Here is a 19,608-nt window from a genome sequence, read left to right as displayed (position 1 = left end):
TTCCATTTTGCCATTACACTTTAGATATTTGTCTTTCTACTACATGGATATGGATATGGATATAATTCTACATGGATATAATAAACTAATTCCAAAATTAATCTTTATTTATTCTAATGTATCCAAGAATATAAGATAATTTTAAACAAAAAATTATTTCGTATTATTTAATAAATTTAATTACAAACAAGACAATGAACCAACATGCTCCAGTTTAGGACATTCTTCAAGTTGATTCAACATACACATTAAATAGAAATATTTAAAATTTAATACTTATTAGCTTTCGAGACCGTCTAGTTTTCTCCTATTGTTTTACCTTATTATTATTCTTTTGTACTTAGGATATTTTTATTTCACTTAATGAAATAAATTGAACGTGTCACAACCGATTGAAATATATTTGTCCAGTTCCTTCATGCACAGTAAGAGTTTTTTTTTTTTTTTTTTTTACCTTATTTCTGCATTTGACTTTTCATCAACGAGTAATGGACGAAACATCTTCAATGGACGAAAATTGTTCTTTTTTTTGTCGACACGATTTTTAATTTTTGAACCGTTTATCTAACATTCACACATTTATATTAGAGTCAAGTTTCGCGCGCAAAATAAAGAATGAAGGGATTTATTAGGAATTAGGGGCAAGGACTTACTTATTTTGTTTTGTTAGATTCGGAAGAGTGGCACATGTTCAGTAAGAACCTAAAGAGTCCTACTAATCACCTACAGGTTTATATCAATTTAGAGAAAGTGATAATGAACTTGAATCTGAGAATTCATTAAATTAAAAATAATTATGTTTATATCTAAAAATCCAGGTTTATATTCAATAGGATCATCATGATTACATTATAACACAGTATATATGATCCAAAGAATTTTATATATGTTTTTACTTTGTGCACAATTAATATTACTTAAAAAATGAATAAATAACATTACATTAAAAAATTTCACAATTTAACACTTTTGACATTATTTAAGGTAGATATCAGAAAACATTTGAAAAGATCTTGAGGAGGGAGGATGCTTCGGTAGTATCTTTCCCATATTTTTTTAAAAAGTTACATTGATGACTTTTCTCGGAGGAGTAAGTAACAGTCTGTACCATAAATAATAAACATCAACAGATGAAATCAATATCTGAACGTGTCTTTTAACAGCACATTGTCTTACTTTGTGCTGTAATGGCAAGTTGCTCCTTTCTTTTTTGAATTTACAGAATGTGCAGTGGATTTTGAAAGGAAGTGTTAACGTGGTATATTACACTCGTATCATATGATATATATATATATATATATATATATATATATATATATATATATATGTATATATATATATATATATATATATATATATATATATATATATATATATATATATATTGTTTGTGTGCTTGCTGTCTCATCCTCTAATTTCTCTTATTTGTTGGAGACTCCGACTCCTCTCACACACAACTTTTGACGATCCACACAACTTCTTCCCAGCTTCAGAGTGCTCGTCTTTTATAGTTCCGGTGGCGGGGCCAGAATCTTCAGACCAATCAGGGCGTATCTGAATGTATCTTGATTCCTACTGGATGAATCGTGAAACTTCTCGAACTTTCCAGTATGATCCATTTAGTCGCCAAACTCGTCAAATTCGTCGCCAAGCTCTCAGGTCATTGACGCGGCAGCCGCTCAGCACAGATCTTACAACGGTCTTTCTCACGATGACACTATTCGTGCCGGGTAGCAAAATTACAGATTTGTAACATTATATATATTACCTTCCTTAAATGGAAAAAAGTAAGGTCTTAGTTTTAAATAAAGATTGATTGAAATGACTAGGAAAGACGATTTCAATACATGCGATATTTACACTTTTTAGTAAAATGGGTGAATATTTAGTTTAATTTTTAATTAAAAATTTTTTTTATCTTCATTTTTTAATTTTGAATTTAGTTGCCTTGGGAGCAACAATAACCCTCTTGTCCCCCGATTGTTATGTCACTGTAATGAATAAACAAAAATGTTAGCGAAAGCCCCATCTTTCAGAAAATGTCTAACTTTATAGATCGATTGATACAGTTGCCCATCGTCTTATCCAACCAATCCAACCGCATGATTTACGAATTCTGGTTGTTAATTAAAATAATAAAAAAATTAATAAAATTGAATTCAGATTTAAAGTGTTTCACTAATTATACACTAATTTAACACTTCTCTTGTCACTTTCTTTTTATATAGAAATTGAAATAGAACATACCCTGTTGTTGAAATGCATTTAAAAAATATTCTATTATAAAAATAATTTGTAATATAATTATAATTATTTTTTCAGTTTTATATATAAGCAGTTATATAATTTTTTAGACGAAAGCAATTATAGTAAATTTTTCTTTAAGTTTTATGTCTCAGGTTTAAAAATTTGAAAAGCCTAGAAAAATGAAAAATCAAAATCAGAATCAGAAGGAACCAGTTTTCGTAAATGTATCGAAACAAATTTATGTAGCAGGTGATAGTCTTTAGTTTAGTTTTTTTTTTATACAAATATCATTTTGAAGAAACTTGAGGGACGTTGAAGAAATTACTGAAATATTGTTCTAATTAAAAAGCTAAATGTATTTATTTTTTCATTGTCTGAATTTTATCGATGTAACGTTCCAGTATGCGATGCTTTGAGATAGTCATGGCATTCATAAGTTTCATGACGTAGTCCAATAGGGCGGATCTAACGGGTCTCTAAGAAAATCATTATTTCTTGACTCGGTTAAATGTATTTTTGTGTCTATGAAAAAACAAAGGCATTTGAAAGCATGTTTTATAATAAATTGAACAAAGAAAAGTCAATGAAAATAAAGTTATTCAGTATTTATTAATAGATTTTCCTATTATAGGAGCAGAAACCAATTTCAATGATAACGTAAAGTGAAGAAGTAGATAATTAAATGCACTGCGACCTTTAAAATATATTAAAGATTGTTCCCTAACGAAGAATAGAATGTCATCAGCAAAGATTAATAATGTATGTAATGAAATATGTATTCAGTTTCAAGCATCACATCGAAGTAATAAACAAAGAATATCATCTTCATTCTTTTCAGGATATTAATTATTTTCGACATAGAGACTTCGAATATTAAAACATATTCAAACAAAGGGCGAACCTTAATAAAAACAAAATAGCTGAAAATATAGAAGGGTTTTTGATATTCTAAGCAAGAAGAGAGAAAAATAAGCTTGATGGAAAACCGTTTTTGAATTTTTGCATTAAAAACAAAGAAAAGCCTGTGTCATTTTAGTCAGCAATTTGTTGCTTTTTTCATTTTTGGTATTATCAGTTTTTTAATGAATTTATTTCATCGTAGAAGATATCGAAGGATTCTAAATTTTTTTTTCGGAATTCATTGTTTTTATACATTTTGATTAGACCACGGTTTTTTAATTAAGCCTTTAATATGCATGTTCTCGCAGATATTAGATACTTTTTCGTGTTTTTTTCTTACTCTTTTTCTTAGAAAACAAGCTTCGTTAATATTCAATGTGCATACAAATGAGTTGAATTTTGAAAAGCTACCATGTTGACTTCATTATCTGGATTTTCCCTCTTTTATTATTATAATTTTTTAAAACTTTTATCTCATCACGTCAGTATATTTTTGAATTAGTAGAAAGAATGAAGCGGCATCATTTTTTGAAAGATCAGAAGACTAGCTAACTTGAAAATTGCCTCAATGCATAAATTGCTGCATCTTTCAGTTTGATGCTTTTGAATCTATGTAAATCAGTCCTTTCAGGTTTGGCATTAAAACGTTACTGAAAAGAAATTTCAATTCCGATAATTTTTCGAAATTTTATGTTTTGCTTTGTAATAATCTAGAGTTTAATTATGATTGTGATTTCTGAATTCCATAGTAAATAATGAAAGGTCTAATTTTGTTGGTTTATTTTTTTTGTTCATTGTATTTTTCATTAAATATCTAATAGAGAGTTTTTAAAAACAAACTTGAATTAAAAGGAAAAGGCCTTGAAAAATATCCTCCGAAACGCATAAAAATCTTACTCTACTATCACTTAAATGCATTTTGGCCATAAGGTTTTACAGTTGCTTTTCATTCTGCTACTGAATCAGTTGTCGGTCGTTGTGTCTTCTGTGTCATAGAACTCTATTATAAAAATAAAGAAACATTAAAGAAATGAAATGCAAGAATATATGAAGAATGATATTAAAAAAAAGACCATTTTGATAGCTACGGTTGCATTGACAAAATTTCAAAAGTTTCAAGTAATAACACTAACTCTTTTTTTAATTCAAATGTGATCTTCCCAGTTAAGAACAATAAATGGTGTTTAAATTGTACCTGAAGTATGAAAAAACGTTGATACTCTGCAGACACTATGAAAAAAATATTTTAAGCTACCTTGGCGTTTGGCATAGTGCAAATTTCTTTTCTCTTAATGACGCATTCTGCACCGTAGTTTGACTCTCAGCAGATCTAACTTATTTTCTTTCAAAATGAGAAATTACCAAGGTATGCATATTTTTAGGTTTTGGTGTAAGATATCCATAAGGATTGACTTCAACCATATGGTTGAGGTCAATGCCCTTTATCAAAGAAAAGGCACTATGATTTCTGTGCCATATCTGTCTTTCTTCTACTTTGACTTGCAGAAGTAGCTAACAATGAAACAGTAGTGTAAAATGGTGAAGCTTTTATTGTCTGAATACTCAAAATGCTACAATGTGTATCAAATACCCAAAATGCTACTGCGTGTCTATCATGGAAATCATTGGCTACAACGAGACTCATACTCTCTACAAGCTGTATATGACTTGACACCAAATTTGAAAAAAACTAGTGGGGCAGCCGAATGTCCTCGGCCTCATCGACTACCACTTTCTATCGAGGTTGCTTGGACAGTGCTAAAGGCGATAAAATTAATTGTCTGGTAAGAATGTGAAATATTTTACCCGTGTTGGATTTGCCTGTTGCCCTCAATATTCTGTTTTTTTTTCCGTATCTCTTCCAGCTTGATCAGGTACTATAGGAGCCTGGAATCAAATTACTTTTAAATTTTATAAACCAATTCTTTATTCGGTATGGCGACAATTTACAGTTTTACACATTGTGTGAACGGACGAGGTGCATTTTTTGACAGAGATGGTAAATTCGAAGCACTGAGTGTACTAATCACAGAAAAGACTTAATGATGTGATTTCACTTCCGCTACACGAAGCAAAGGTGAGAGAGCTTTTATCTTCTGTCTTTAATTTTTTGAAACGGTTGCTGCTGAACGTATATGGTAGATGTTAGTCCCTGGAAAGCAATGATAAACAACTACATCTTTTCTGGATTCCAGCAGCAAAATACTCTACTTGATATCTCGGAAGGTGGTACTGCCCCCCCCCTCTCCACGTGAAACATTCTGTTAAATATTTCTTGAGACACAGTGTGGAATGTGACGTCAGGAAGGGAGAAAATCACATTCTAATGAAAGGCACAGTTTTTTTTTCTTTTCTTTTTTCTTAGCTTTTGTCGAGTGCCAGCATTTCTTTTACTACAGCTACTATTACAAAGTCACTTATGGATATTCACTATCAATATGAAATTTTAATGAAAAATTATTCAATGTTACTTTATCAAATTAAATTTGTTTTTACTTCAACCGTGGCTTTGAGAACTAAACTCTCACTTTTCACGCTCTTCTTGAGCACATACCTCAAAATGCCTGCATTTAAAACTGCATTTCATTTCCTTGAGAAATGTAATATTTATAGATTCATCCATCAACAAAGATTTTTATAATGACACAGTACATAATTTAAATGAAATATATAGTGTTTTTCTGTCTTTCAGTTTTACTATCACCGACGCTCTGATGAAGCATAAATACATGATGTGATACACTTTTTGTTATTTTGAGTTTGATTTTGATACAGTGTGTCAAAAAAATATGAGACTGGATTAATGTTTCATTGTAAAAATGCTCTGACAGAAGTTCAATAATTTTCAGCTAGAATGTAGGGAGCAGTAATGAGATTGATATCTCCGATAGCTAGACTCTCATGCCAATGCAGCATTCAATATTTGCAGAAACATTAAGAAAATTTAAAATGGCAATGCTTGTTTGTAAATGTTTTAGAATTTTCTTATAAAATTTGACAACCATATATGCTTTGACATAGTGTAACATGTGTCATGGGTTATTGAAGAATATATTCAAGAATAATTTTCCTCCCAAGTAGTAGAATGATAGGATGGAGATTTTGTTGATTCGAATTCCTCTTTCAATTTATGTGGATATTATTTGTCATGAATTTTTGAAGCGAACTTAAGAATCTTTTGCACGTCATCGAATTAATGACGGTGATTTCTTCAGTAATGATAGTTAGTTCCATGTTAGTTATTCAGTAAAGTTCTCTTTGGTTTAATTTTACTGTTACTTTATTTTTTCTAAAATAAAATTAAAATGTGATAGAATAAGAGGGACCAAGCTTGCGGGTAGGGGTTTTGTAGCATTCATTTGAAGGAGGTGCTGCTATCGATCTTATGAAACTTGACGGCCAGTTTTCATGTAGTTACATGGACTTTTTTTTATTATTTCAAGTTATTATAAAATTCAAAAACCACGTTCCCAGTGCTTTATTCTTTTAATGACTTATCATGCCTTCTATATTGTGATTGTTTGATATTGGTTGGTACTTAAGCCTCATACCCTTCCAAATTCCAGCACCATAGGAGCGGGGGGGGGGGACGTTTGACTCTCTACGTCGGATTTAAGCGTGTTCCATAATCGCGGTTAAGATTTGGTGGAATCTGTTTATAAACATGGAACATTCCTGCTCTGAAGCCGAGACATTATTTAACCATACAATGCATCGCGTAGCCCTTTGGCAACACATTTTTATTTCCATTTATAAGCTTCAAATGACTATTCTAAAGGGCAACATTGAGTGTTTGGAAATCTTTCTTTTGAATTATTTTTGAAAAACATTTGTAGAAAATACCAATCTATGGAAATAGATATACTGTAGTTATATTTAAACTGGAAACTTGGAAAAATATCTAGATGGCTGTTGTATGAATTTTTTCTTGCAATGTAAAAAAATATATTGGTAAAAAAGAGACTTTTATTTTTTATCGTAAAACTATTATAATGTGATTTATGTCACTGGGATATTATTTAATTCATAATGTACCCATTTGGCTCATTTAATTTTTTTTTTAATTTTATGAAAAATTTTTTTTAAAAATTCTAAATAAATTTCCTAAATTATATACAGCTATTCAACACATGCATTTTTTTGTAAACAAAATAAAAAGTCATGCATTCTAGGGTTAAAAAACCATCACAGCCTTAAATGTGTTAGACGTTTTTAAATTAAAAAAATATTGCCTTTATTTTTGGAAAACTGAATGTGAAACATTTCCTTTGGCTTCATTGTTACTATGCGCATACACCGAGATCTTTATTTTCATTAATAATGAAAAAGCAACTTTATTATTTCTTCTAATAATATTCTTATAATAGGCATATTTTTTCCCTAGTTAAAAATGAAAATAAAAAAAAATGCCAGTAAAATTTTAACTGTTTAGAAGATAAAATAGAGTTTCTTCCTAGAGTATGTTTTATATATTTCCTCCAAACAACTAACAATATTTGTTTCCAGTCGAAAATATCAACAGTTGATGTTGAGTGTTAAGTAGAAAATAATGATGTGATTATTTTGTCTGAAATAGCTGACGTTTCGATTCTTAATATTTTCCATCTTGAATCATCAGCATTGACAAAAGTCCATCTAATTCATGCTTATAAAACTAAAATATTATGTCTAGATAGCACTAAATTTTCTATTGATAAAAAATCGAATATATGCCTTATATGGTGATAAGAATATTTTAATGATCATGCAATCCAATACAGCAGGCATATCAAGTTCATAAAGCAATACACAGAACTGAAAGATACATATGAGTGGTAAGTCGTTTAAATTCAAAAATAGTAATAAGGAAAATGTATTTGAAAAGTTATTAATTTCCACAGACAATACACATGTGAATAGTACTATTTTTTAAAGTTCAAGCAAATATTTTCATTCCATTCCCGATTAATACAAATAAAAAATGGCATTTTTAGAAATAAATGGCACATAATATAAAGAAAGAGAAAAAAATCTCAACTATTAAAGTAACCTGCCGCAAGGATAGTTGCAGTTTTTCCACTTCATTGAAGAGATGATCCTATATTTAATTAATGGAACTTCCAGAAAATAACAACAAAAAAAAATCTTATATAAGAAATTTAATTAAAGGTTACATTCCTTTATTCTTAAAAAAGAGATAAAAATTCTTATGGAATGTTAGAATTAATGTTTAGTGGAAAAGAGGAAAATATTAATAAGAATAAAAAAAGGTTAGTTTCAGAAAGAGAAATTGCTTCTTTTTTTTAATGAAATGATGCTATCCATTAAAAATAAATGCACTCCCTCACTTTTTTATGTTTATTGTTGTTTATCATCTGGCAAAAATAAATTTGTGTTTTGCTTAGCTGAAATATATTTTCTATTTTGTTTAATTGAAGTATTTTTGACACTTTTTCAAATTTTTCTTTTCATTTATAATTACAATTGTCTAATTTTGTTGGCATAAAAAGGTTGAAAATACTTCCATGTTATTTTACTTCTAAATTACAATTTTATTTATGATTCCATTTTATTTTCAGTAGTTTAATTATTCTCATAATACATTTAGCATATTCTTGGCAGCTTTTATAAATGATTTTAAATTGCTAATAGTCTATTGAAATAATACTGTAGAACAGTATGGAAAGACAGAAATGGGCCATTCTTTCTGATTGATGATTTTCAGCAGCAGATACATTAACAGTCGGTACAAACATTTTATGAAAATTGATAAAGTTGTAGAATTTTGGTCCAAAAACCACATTTGAAATTAGACAGATATAATCCCAATCATCAGGAATGTTTTCCCCTCAACATGCTCATTTATTTTCACAATTCGGTGTGCAATGTAGGTGCAAAAAGTCACGAGAATCAAATATGCATTTGTGATCTCTACTCTTTGAACATCCGGTTCCAAAAAGATTGATATAAATCTAACATTATAAATACAATTCTATGTATTTGGACTGTCACATTCAAGAATTTTTATGTTTATTTTAAACGGATTCACAAATAGATATATAGTTATTTCTTCGACGGATTTGATCCAAAATTGTATATCTATCTGTAATACTTAATGTATTTTTGAGCTCTCACTTTCAATGTGTACGAACGGAAAGACTGACACATATTTCATCCTTGAAATATAGAATCAAAAACTTTATAGATATCTGCAGTTTCTGTCATAAGACATTATGAAAAATTTCATCCGTCTAGCTCATTGACTTTTTCAGTTATAGAGGCAAAGAGAAGGACTGACAAACAAATCTCAGAAACAATTTGATAAATATCACCAATTTTGTTGCATTGATCATATTGAATTGATCATCACATATTGAATTTTATTTGCCTAGCTCGTCCGTTTTAGAGTGACCATATTAATAGCCAGATAGTCTGAGAGATATAATTCCTGAAATTTTTTTCTGACTTAGGGATATCTGAAGCATAGAGATCGATCAAAATCTCGAATTTTATGATGATTATAGTACTTCTTAGTCCAATAATTTCTGTAGTTCAATATTCGTAATTAGTTTGAAAAATTTCACTATCAAAAATTATAATAATAACTTTATTCTCTGCTTCCATAATAAATAATATTTTTTATTGAGAATTATCAGTAAGAGTAATTGGGAATGAATTTTGCAGTTTTTGTCCTTTTCTTCATTTTGAAGTGATCGTATGATTTGGAAAATAGGTATGTAATGTTTATGAGTGGATAATCATGTTCTACAGGTCTAAACATTGCCTATTTCCATATTAATTTATTAATTCACTGATCTCAGTTACAGTGACATTTATAATTACCTAGTATGTCCCCAAATATTCTAGAGACTATGGGATAATTGGGAATGCATGTTTTGGCTTCTGATCACAGTAAAGAATTGATTTTTAGAGAATATATTTGTAGTCATGTGAAATGACAACTTGTTGCCTTAGAATATATTTTACTGTCCACTCCCAACTACTTTTAAGTACTGGGTGTTTACTGTTTTTCAATAAAAAATATTCTATTTATGGAATATTATATATCAACAAGCATAACTATTTTATATCTTCAGTTTGAAGTAAATTATAATTATGCTATCACCAGTTGTGTCGGATCAATCCGTTTCCTTCATGAAAGAGCCAAAATTTACCCTGTAATTAAATTTTATAGCAACCTTTTTTTAATTTACCGAATAACCTATATCTTCTATAGCCAGTACATGAGATCTGACTTCATTTCATTCATTTCTTTTAGTTCTAGATATCTCCAAATTGGAAAAGTTATTTTATGGCCATTCTATTTATAGCCTGCAATTGGCTTCGAAAACAAAAACGCCAAAATAATCAGTTTCATCTGTATCATTTGAAATTCTCCAACATCCACCCATCATCTATTTCGTTGCAACTCACACAGCTCATTTTAACAAGTTCCTAACTGAAGAAAATACGGGGGCCGAAAATATTCTCGTTTCAACGTGCCTCCACCCATCCACCGATTACTTATTTCTTTTATCACTTTTTTATCTGATATGAGCACAAAGGGATAATAAAGAAGCAGTAAAATTTTTTGGATTTTATTTTAAGCCACATTTCCTGTATGTCTATGTCGTCTCTATCCTTTTTTAGATCTGACACATTTTAGATACACGACATAATAAATATTAACCGACTTGTAGGACATTCAATTGATAGTGAGATAATTCTTACTTAAGAATACATAACAATATTGCTTTGAGATAAGGTGACGGCTCCACGTCGGTTATCAAGGCATATGTATGCAAAATATGTCTCGCGTAGCTGCTGAAATTTGACCTGCTTGCAAAGCAATGAGTAATTCATTATTTCAAGGTGTCCGCTTGCTGGTAATCGGTAAAAATTTTGTATCGTTTTGGATTTTGCTCTTTTGTTGCGTAAATCTTTACAGTATGACAAATGTGACTTGGTGATGTCGAGAATTTTGATGACTGTTTTTGAGATTGTAATGAATAAATTTAGTATCAGAAAAGCTATTAAAAGAATAAATTATTTACCATTGTGGGCTCAGTATAAAATCATTATTTACATGTTAGAAACTTCTTACTTATCCTGTGAGTGTATAGATTTATTCTTTAAGACTATATTTGAATATATAAAATCGAAAAGGCGGAAAGTGATTTTTCGCGTTGCGCAAAATGTCCCAGTCTTTCCTTGAAGTATTAGATTGGAAACCATCTTCCATCACCATTGGAAACCATCATCACCCCATTAATTGGAATCCATCTTTGAAATCGATAAAATATCCTGTGAGTGTATAAATTTATTCTGTAAGACTAAATTTAAGCATATAAAACTGAAAAGGTGGAAAGTGAATTTTCATATAGCACAAAATGTCTTAATCTTTCTTCGAAGTATTTGATTGGAAACCATTTAACCCTTAAATGGGGAAGTGCGGTCTGTAAGACTGCTAGCGATAGATTTTCAGTCACCCCTATTCTATTCTTAGCTCACTTGAATGGATTGACCCTGTAGCTTCCTGTTTTGTGACCTTGAATACACGTGCACTTTTTCAACCGATTTCAGCAAATGCTTTTTAAAATAATTCAGTTATTTCTTTGAGCGCGTTCTCTAAGACCGCATCTCCCTTTTAGTGTCCTAGTGATAAACAAGGCTTAACAGATAGCGCTAAAACTTGGGCCCCAAAATATCATCCAATTTACTGATCCTATTATGAAGCAGTGCTCAACACACTTTTAAATGAAGCAGAAAGTGATTTTAGTAATAAGGATAATTGTACAGATGAGTTTTTCGATGAAGGTTCGCATTTAACTGATTCTGATATGTATGATCAAACATAATTGATTTTTCTAGTGATAATGTGTTTTGAAAAATTTATAAAATATATTTGTATACCAAGATATATATATATATATACAGAATTTATAGGTTGATTTTTATGCTAGTTCTGAAGCTGTATGTTTAAAATGCCCTAGAAAACCGTGCTATGAAAATCACACAAGACGATAACAAAAGGGCCAATTTTACCCCTTGTCAATTTTTTTATTTTTCATATAATTGTTGAATTTTACATTATATTGTCTTCTATATACCTTCATTTATTGTAAAAATAAATATGATTTAAAAAGTAAAAAGTAATATGTTTTTTCAAGAATATTATTTATTGTAACATGTAATTTGAGAAGAAAATGTATGTTCCAACGCACTTACTCTTTTCAATGACAATATATTTTGAAAAATTTCTAAAACATATCTATATAGCAAGAAAAATATCTGCAAAATATATTGGCAGTTTTTCATACTAATACATTCATTAGAAAATTTCATTTGAGTGTAAATGAAATGCGGTCATCTCGTAGACCGCACCTCCCCAGTTAAGATTTAATGATAAATCAATAGAATATCCTGGAAAAATTACATCACGCAAGTTGGTTAATTGTAAGTAATTTATGGAAGCAGGTGTTTTAAAATTAAATGTATTTCAGAAGGAGTTGTTTAGTAACTGTTAGAAATAACTAATGAAATAAAAGATGTTAAATCATAATATCAGTCCACGAAAACCTGTAAATGAATTATTATGACATATAATGTAATCATCTGTCATTTTTGATTTTCATTTATTCTGTACGAACCGCAATTCCTAAAATACAATAGATTGCCCAGTTTGTAGGCAGTCGTTTATCGCTAATGATCTTTTCTAGAAAAATTGATTTCTAGAAATGACTGATTGGAATAATTTTTTAACATAGGCTATTTTATAGAGGAATAAAGTAATTGAAAGTTACCCAAAAGAAAGATGCAATTATCAACCTTCATGCTTCACTTAACCCTTCGTCGAACGGAACATAAAATTACCGAATTTCAAGTGGAAATTGATTATATTAAATAAAATATATAAAAGGAAATGAAAATGAAATTTTATTAATTTTTTTTCGCACATCTGCATGCAAGTTAGGGGGCGAATTCATTAAAAGCCACTGCGGCAAATTTTAGCGACATACATGTTGAGAAAAAATGAAAGTCAGATGGACTCAAACAAGGCTACTTTGCCTCAAAGAGTTAATAGATTTTAATGATAGCATGCAAATATAAGCGAAACTGAGAAATTAATAAACCTCTAAAAACAAATGGAGTAATCGGATAATTTTAAGACACACTGTTAATTCGTGTTGTAGAAATATATTTTCCTTTTTTTTTGTTATTTGATGGAATGTTTTATAGTTTTAAATGAAGTGTTTGCTCAATTAGTTCTAGAACTCTTATAGAGTGTTACTATTCAAAAAAAAAATCACGGGGTATTTTAAAACCAGACAATCATTTCGCTGTAATAATATACTTTCAAGATATGATATAATATATACTTCAGTCGACTGGTTTAAACTTACCTAATTTATTTTATATCATATTGTTTCCTTAAACAACTTCCTGAAACAGATGTAAATAGCTGAAAAACTTTAGAAAGCCAGGAAACGAACGGAAGAAGAGTTCTGAGCTTTTCTATGAAAATTTATTTTTCCTATCATTCAACACTAGAAAACCTCGGTGAAAAATTCCTTAATTGGAATAGTTGGGAAAAGAGTTTCATGTTTCAAGAAGTGTATAATATTTCTGCTTGTTAAAAGATAACAAGCATAAATGCGCTAACGAGACGGTGAAGTTATGGTGTTGAAACGTTTCAAATTCCTACATTCGGAATTGTTGCCGAATGGAAATGTGTGAGACGGAGAGAACTTTGTCCTTTGTTGTCGCAGTTTGAATCTCATTTCTCATTAACCTTTTGACTGGTAACGAAGAGTCGCTACGTCAATGTAGGGAACTGGTGAGGCTATCAGCCATTTAGAAAGATATATTCTTTGAAAGATTTCAAATCCAAGAATAGAACGAAAGAGATTTCGAAAAATGTATCGAAAGAAAGAAGCGTTGGAAAGTAGTATATGACAAGTTTTTTATGCATAGTCTTTTTGTACCATCTAAGCTCTGTGAGACTGGGCTATCCACATGGGGTGGTACAAGGAAATTGTGAGGTTTCAGAAAAAAAATTAATATATTATTAGACAACAAAAATATTTAAAATACGAATTTCTTAAAAATTATCTGCGTCTATATTAACATTAAAATGTATGAGATGAAATTTTATTCTACTTACCAGATAACAAATTTTTAAATATTTTATACTTGAAAAACAATTTCTGAAAAAAATATAAGATGAAAATTAATCATGGAATATATACATATATAGAGCTAGTTAGGGTAATTCGAGACAAATTTTGCAGACTTCACCACTTTCTTTTATCTTTATCATTATATTTAGAAATTTCTTCTAAGAAGGGAAATAAATCCATAATCTACGCGGATAATAAGAATCAAGAAGGCTCATTAAAGAAAGTCTATTTTTCCAAATTATTTTATTAATTAACCTCTCTCTATTACAACGACATTCATAAGGACTTCAATTTGTTCCAGCGGCTATGGGTAACTGAGAACACCTATCACGACTTCGTATATTCTTAATTAATTTGCCATACTTTTTCATATTGTTTCTTTTTTCACCACTTTCTTTTATCTTTATCATTATATTTAGAAATTATTTCTAAGAAGGGAAATAAATCCATAATTTACGCGGATGCGTAATAAGAATCAAGAAGGTTCATTAAAGAAAGTCTATTTTTCCAAATTATTTTATTAATTAACCTCTCTCTATTACAACGACATTCATAAGGACTTCAATTTGTTCCAGCGGCTATGGGTAAATGGGAACACCTATTACGACTTCGTATATTCTTAATTAATTTGCCATACTTTTTCATATAGTTTATTGTTTCTTTTTTCACCACTTTCTTTTATCTTTATCATTATATTTAGAAATTATTTCTAAGAAGGGAAATAAATCCATAATTTACGCGGATGCGTAATAAGAATCAAGAAGACTCATTAAAGAAAGTCTATTTTTCCAAATTATTTTATTAATTAACCTCTCTCTATTACAACGACATTCATAAGGACTTCAATTTGTTCCAGCGGCTATGGGTAACTGGGAACACCTATCACGACTTCGTATATTCTTAATTAATTTGCCATACTTTTTCATATAGTTTATTGTTTCTTTTTTCACCACTTTCTTTTATCTTTATCATTATATTTAGAAATTATTTCTAAGAAGGGAAATAAATCCATAATTTACGCGGATGCGTAATAAGAATCAAGAAGGTTCATTAAAGAAAGTCTATTTTTCCAAATTATTTTATTAATTAACCTCTCTCTATTACAACGACATTCATAAGGACTTCAATTTGTTCCAGCGGCTATGGGTAAATGGGAACACCTATTACGACTTCGTATATTCTTAATTAATTTGCCATACTTTTTCATATAGTTTATTGTTATTATTTTTTTTTTTTTTGAAAAAAATATATGTATAATTTTTCTGAAATTCATGCATAGAACTTTTTTTAAATTTCGAAAAAAATTTACAAGTCTGCTCAATTTTATAAAGTACAGAGTAACTGGAAATGAATTTTTCAAACATTATCATTCACTTGGATTTAAAATGTTCTTATTCTCATAAAATTTAAAAAAAAGATTTTTAAGAAATTTTTAGAATTATTTTTAAGAAACGAAGATTATAATTCATGTAATTGCATAATCATGTTTTTGAGGTCACATTCAACAATTTCTCATTCCAAATGAACGAGTCTCATTTACAGCAACGTTAAAGAATTATTACGGCTCGTTCTCAATTATCCAAACGATAACGGGGTCGTTGGGAACACCTGTTTTGACGACCGATCACTGGTAATGAACTGATTTGAAGATGATATATTTAAATAATAGGAAGCTACCATTTCTTGCTTCAAACCTTATTTTGTTGTCAGTTTCCAACTATCTCAAATCACTGCTTTATTTACAGTTTTTCCAATAAAAATATATTTTATGACATAAAATATCGCATAAAACTGTCATGAGTATTTAACCACTTGCACTGGAAACATGTGTCATGCACGACGAAATGCTTTGGTCATAAAACCACCAACGATTTGTTTTACACGTCAGCAGGAAATTATCACAGAAATAAAAATGATGTTCGCGTCCTCGTCGTCTGAAATTATTTGCCGGAGCACAGTCTTAGGTTGAAAGTTAATTCATTTAGAAGATGTAAATCATTTTCCGATTTCTATAAGGATGGGGTGTTTTGTACTCCCGCTGAGAGTTACAGTGAACTGTTTTGGCACGCCCATCTTTGAATCTTTCGCCACCACAAGTGGTTTATACTTTCCATTTAAAGTTATTTATAATCTTTCTATGACCAATTTTGACGGCCTAGTTCGGGAAACGAATTTTTATAAAAACAGAAACGACTAAACATTATGAGACACGAGAAGGAGATATATAAGATTTAGAATCTTACTTTAAAATGAATAAGATCTAGTAATTCTATTTAGTAAAAGAAAATAGAGTAGAAAGCCAATCTACCGTTTCAAGTAGAACGTTCAAACTTCGATTCATTTCATTTTTCTATAACATTTACGATGCCTAGAAAAATTTATTGAGCTATAGGATCTAGCTGAAGAAATTTATCTAAATCTCATTAATCATAAATTATTATTAACCATCCAAACAAATTTTCATTTAGTCAGATTGGTGTTTTTCAAACCCGCTATATTGAAATGATCATCGTCATTTCCATCAATTCTTCGGACGGACGAATAATGGTAATTCATTCTAGCACTTTCAGTAGAAATGAAGATAATTTACATAATTGTTAAAAAAATCAATCATGGATGGTTCGATATATTATTCATATTAGAAAGAATCAAAATCACTATCTTGAGATTATCAGGGCTAATTAAGAAAAATTATCTTGTTTCTGAGGAGAAAGTTCAAATGTGGAAATTGAATCTAATTCGTAATCAGTATATATTTCAGATGCAAGAAATATATAGCTTTGAAATGTATCTTTCAAATAACAGACGCAAAGAATGAATAATACGGCTTAAGAAAGATTGGATTTCATTTTTTAAGGCGTTTCGATGTAAAGCAAATAAACGTAAAGTTATAAAATAACACTAAAAAAAAGTGCGAAAATGATATTCGTGTTACTCTAGAGTCCTGTAAAGAAGGCGCATGTTTCACAACTTTCTAAGCCTTCACTGATGTGTACGGTAGTCATGGTTTCAAATGAAGGGTGCCAGGGGCTAGTTGTAACAGGGATGAGTTGTAACACGCATCTGCACGGAGGTTTTTAAAATCTTTAATCAGAATTTTTGACGCGATTTTTAAAATTTAAACACGATTTTTATGACTGGTTTTCTCCCATGAGTAGAGTCAGTGATCCGCCGAAAGAAGAACTGAGAAGTTGTGAAAGCGTCCCTCGTTTTAATCTGTAAATGGAGAAAAACCTATTTCGTAAATTTTGTTTTAAGTTAAGATAGCTCATCCTTTTAAAAATGTCTCCATTTATTTATTTTGTCTATTTAAGCTTTAAAAGGCTGCTTTCATCATTTTACTAATTAAAATATTTTTTTTAATCAGCCAAAATGTCCGAAATTATACGATGGTGCAAGCTGTAACAAAATCTTGTTGCGATTATCAGTTTTAACATATTACAAATTGCGAGATTTATGTTGATTTGTATTTGATTCACGTAATTAGACATTCTGTTTTCAGTATCAACAAGCACCTTTAAAGATCAGATCTCTAAAGGTATGACAGAAGTAAATTTAATGAAAAATAGTAATGATTAAAATTTAAAGATTTTGTATGAAAATTCCTAATTTACCCACCGTATATAAGGAGCAATGGGAAAGTATATTACGGCATACTCAATAAGAAACAAAAACAAGAAGAAGGGATTGAGGAAAGAGGTGGGGAAGGAGGTTAAAAGAAAAAAAAAATGGGGGGAAAATACAAAAAAGGAAGAAAATCGGGGAAGAAGAGAAATTTGAACTTGCATTCAGATTCTTAAAAAAAAAAAAAAGTTTTTTTGTTGTTTTTTGTTTTGTTTACAGAAATGCGTACAGTAACTGTGACGATATATTATTTTAAATAATATTATGCAAACCAATCAAAATAATTTTGAGCAGTGTTCAGATAACGAGGACGGTGCCTGGATAGATGCCCTTCATTCCTCTTTTGCGCCTCATTGCGGGAGGGAAACCTTCAGCCCTGTAATATTTAGTGCTCGCTAAGTCTTCTTGCACTGAGATTTTTTCGTGAAAATGGAATTCAAACTAGGAACACTCCGCCCCTGAAAGGTATTCAAGTAAGCCACTGCGACCCACAAATATGATTTTAAAAAATAGGTTCAATATCTAATTTGCAAAAATATGGGTACAAAATATGTGCAATAGGAAGTAGTCGATCACTTGCTTGGGTTTTCTGGAATTGTGACGCAGAATGACTTTTTTGTTGATTGGCTAAAGAATTTTATCGTTATTTTACTTAAACCACTTCATATCATTAATTACCGTTCTGCCAAGTAATAATAATTATCAGATCTGTAATTTACTTCAACTAGTAAAAGAAAGGTAGCAAGAAAATTATTTCGAATTTTGTTGTTTTTATTTTTATAACTTGCCCCATATCCGGACCAAGTGATGGCATTTTGATCTTAGCCAAATAACAGCCAGAAATCTTGAAAAAATACTTTGGTGCTGGAATTAACAAAATGTTTGAATGTTTTTTAATGCATTTCAGGAATGAATAATTAAGTTTTAATAAAAAAAAACAGTTATAATACAGAAATCTCAAAAATATTATAAAATATGAGCACTTTTCCAAAAATTGTTACAATTGGCATGAAATTATTCTACTTCTGAATTCTCTCTGAACCTCTACAATTCTGAATAATTCCTCTATTCTTTTCCTGAATTATCCTCTCTCTCTCTCTCTCTCTATATATATATATATATATATATATATATATATCAAGTTCTATTAAATTGGTTCTTTTTCTAATTACTTAAATTCAAAACATTTCTTGTTCACCAAATAAATTTAAAAGGATATTTATTTTATTCTAATTTCTTAGCGATGCGTGTTTTGGTTTCCGCCCTCTCCTATCAAGGTCTAATTACCCACTATAACTTTAACTTCCAGTCATCGATCTACCAACGTGAATAACAAACACCGCAAGACTTACATTTTACTTACAACAATTTTTCAATCAAATGAGTTCCGATTCCATATTCCCTCGCATAAAATCCAAAATCACGTTGAAGGCTGCTTCTTTTTTACTTTGAATTCTTCACCGAGAGCACGTCCGGGTTCGAGAATATACCTTTGATATCTGCTTGAAAAATAATTGAAATGAATAATTGAATTTCTGCTTAAAAAAATATAAATGTGTTTCATCTCACAGTGGTTCTCCCTCTACATATATAAAGGGGAAAAAAAAAAAAAAACTGAAAATCAATATTTTTTTTTTTTTTTTTTTTTTTTTTCGTTTCGCATTTTACGTACACAGTA

This window comes from Argiope bruennichi, chromosome X1, assembly GCF_947563725.1.
Source record: "Argiope bruennichi chromosome X1, qqArgBrue1.1, whole genome shotgun sequence".
Taxonomy (NCBI): domain Eukaryota; kingdom Metazoa; phylum Arthropoda; class Arachnida; order Araneae; family Araneidae; genus Argiope; species Argiope bruennichi.
The sequence above is the reverse complement of the archived record's forward strand: the minus strand, read 5'-3'. Positions refer to the sequence as shown.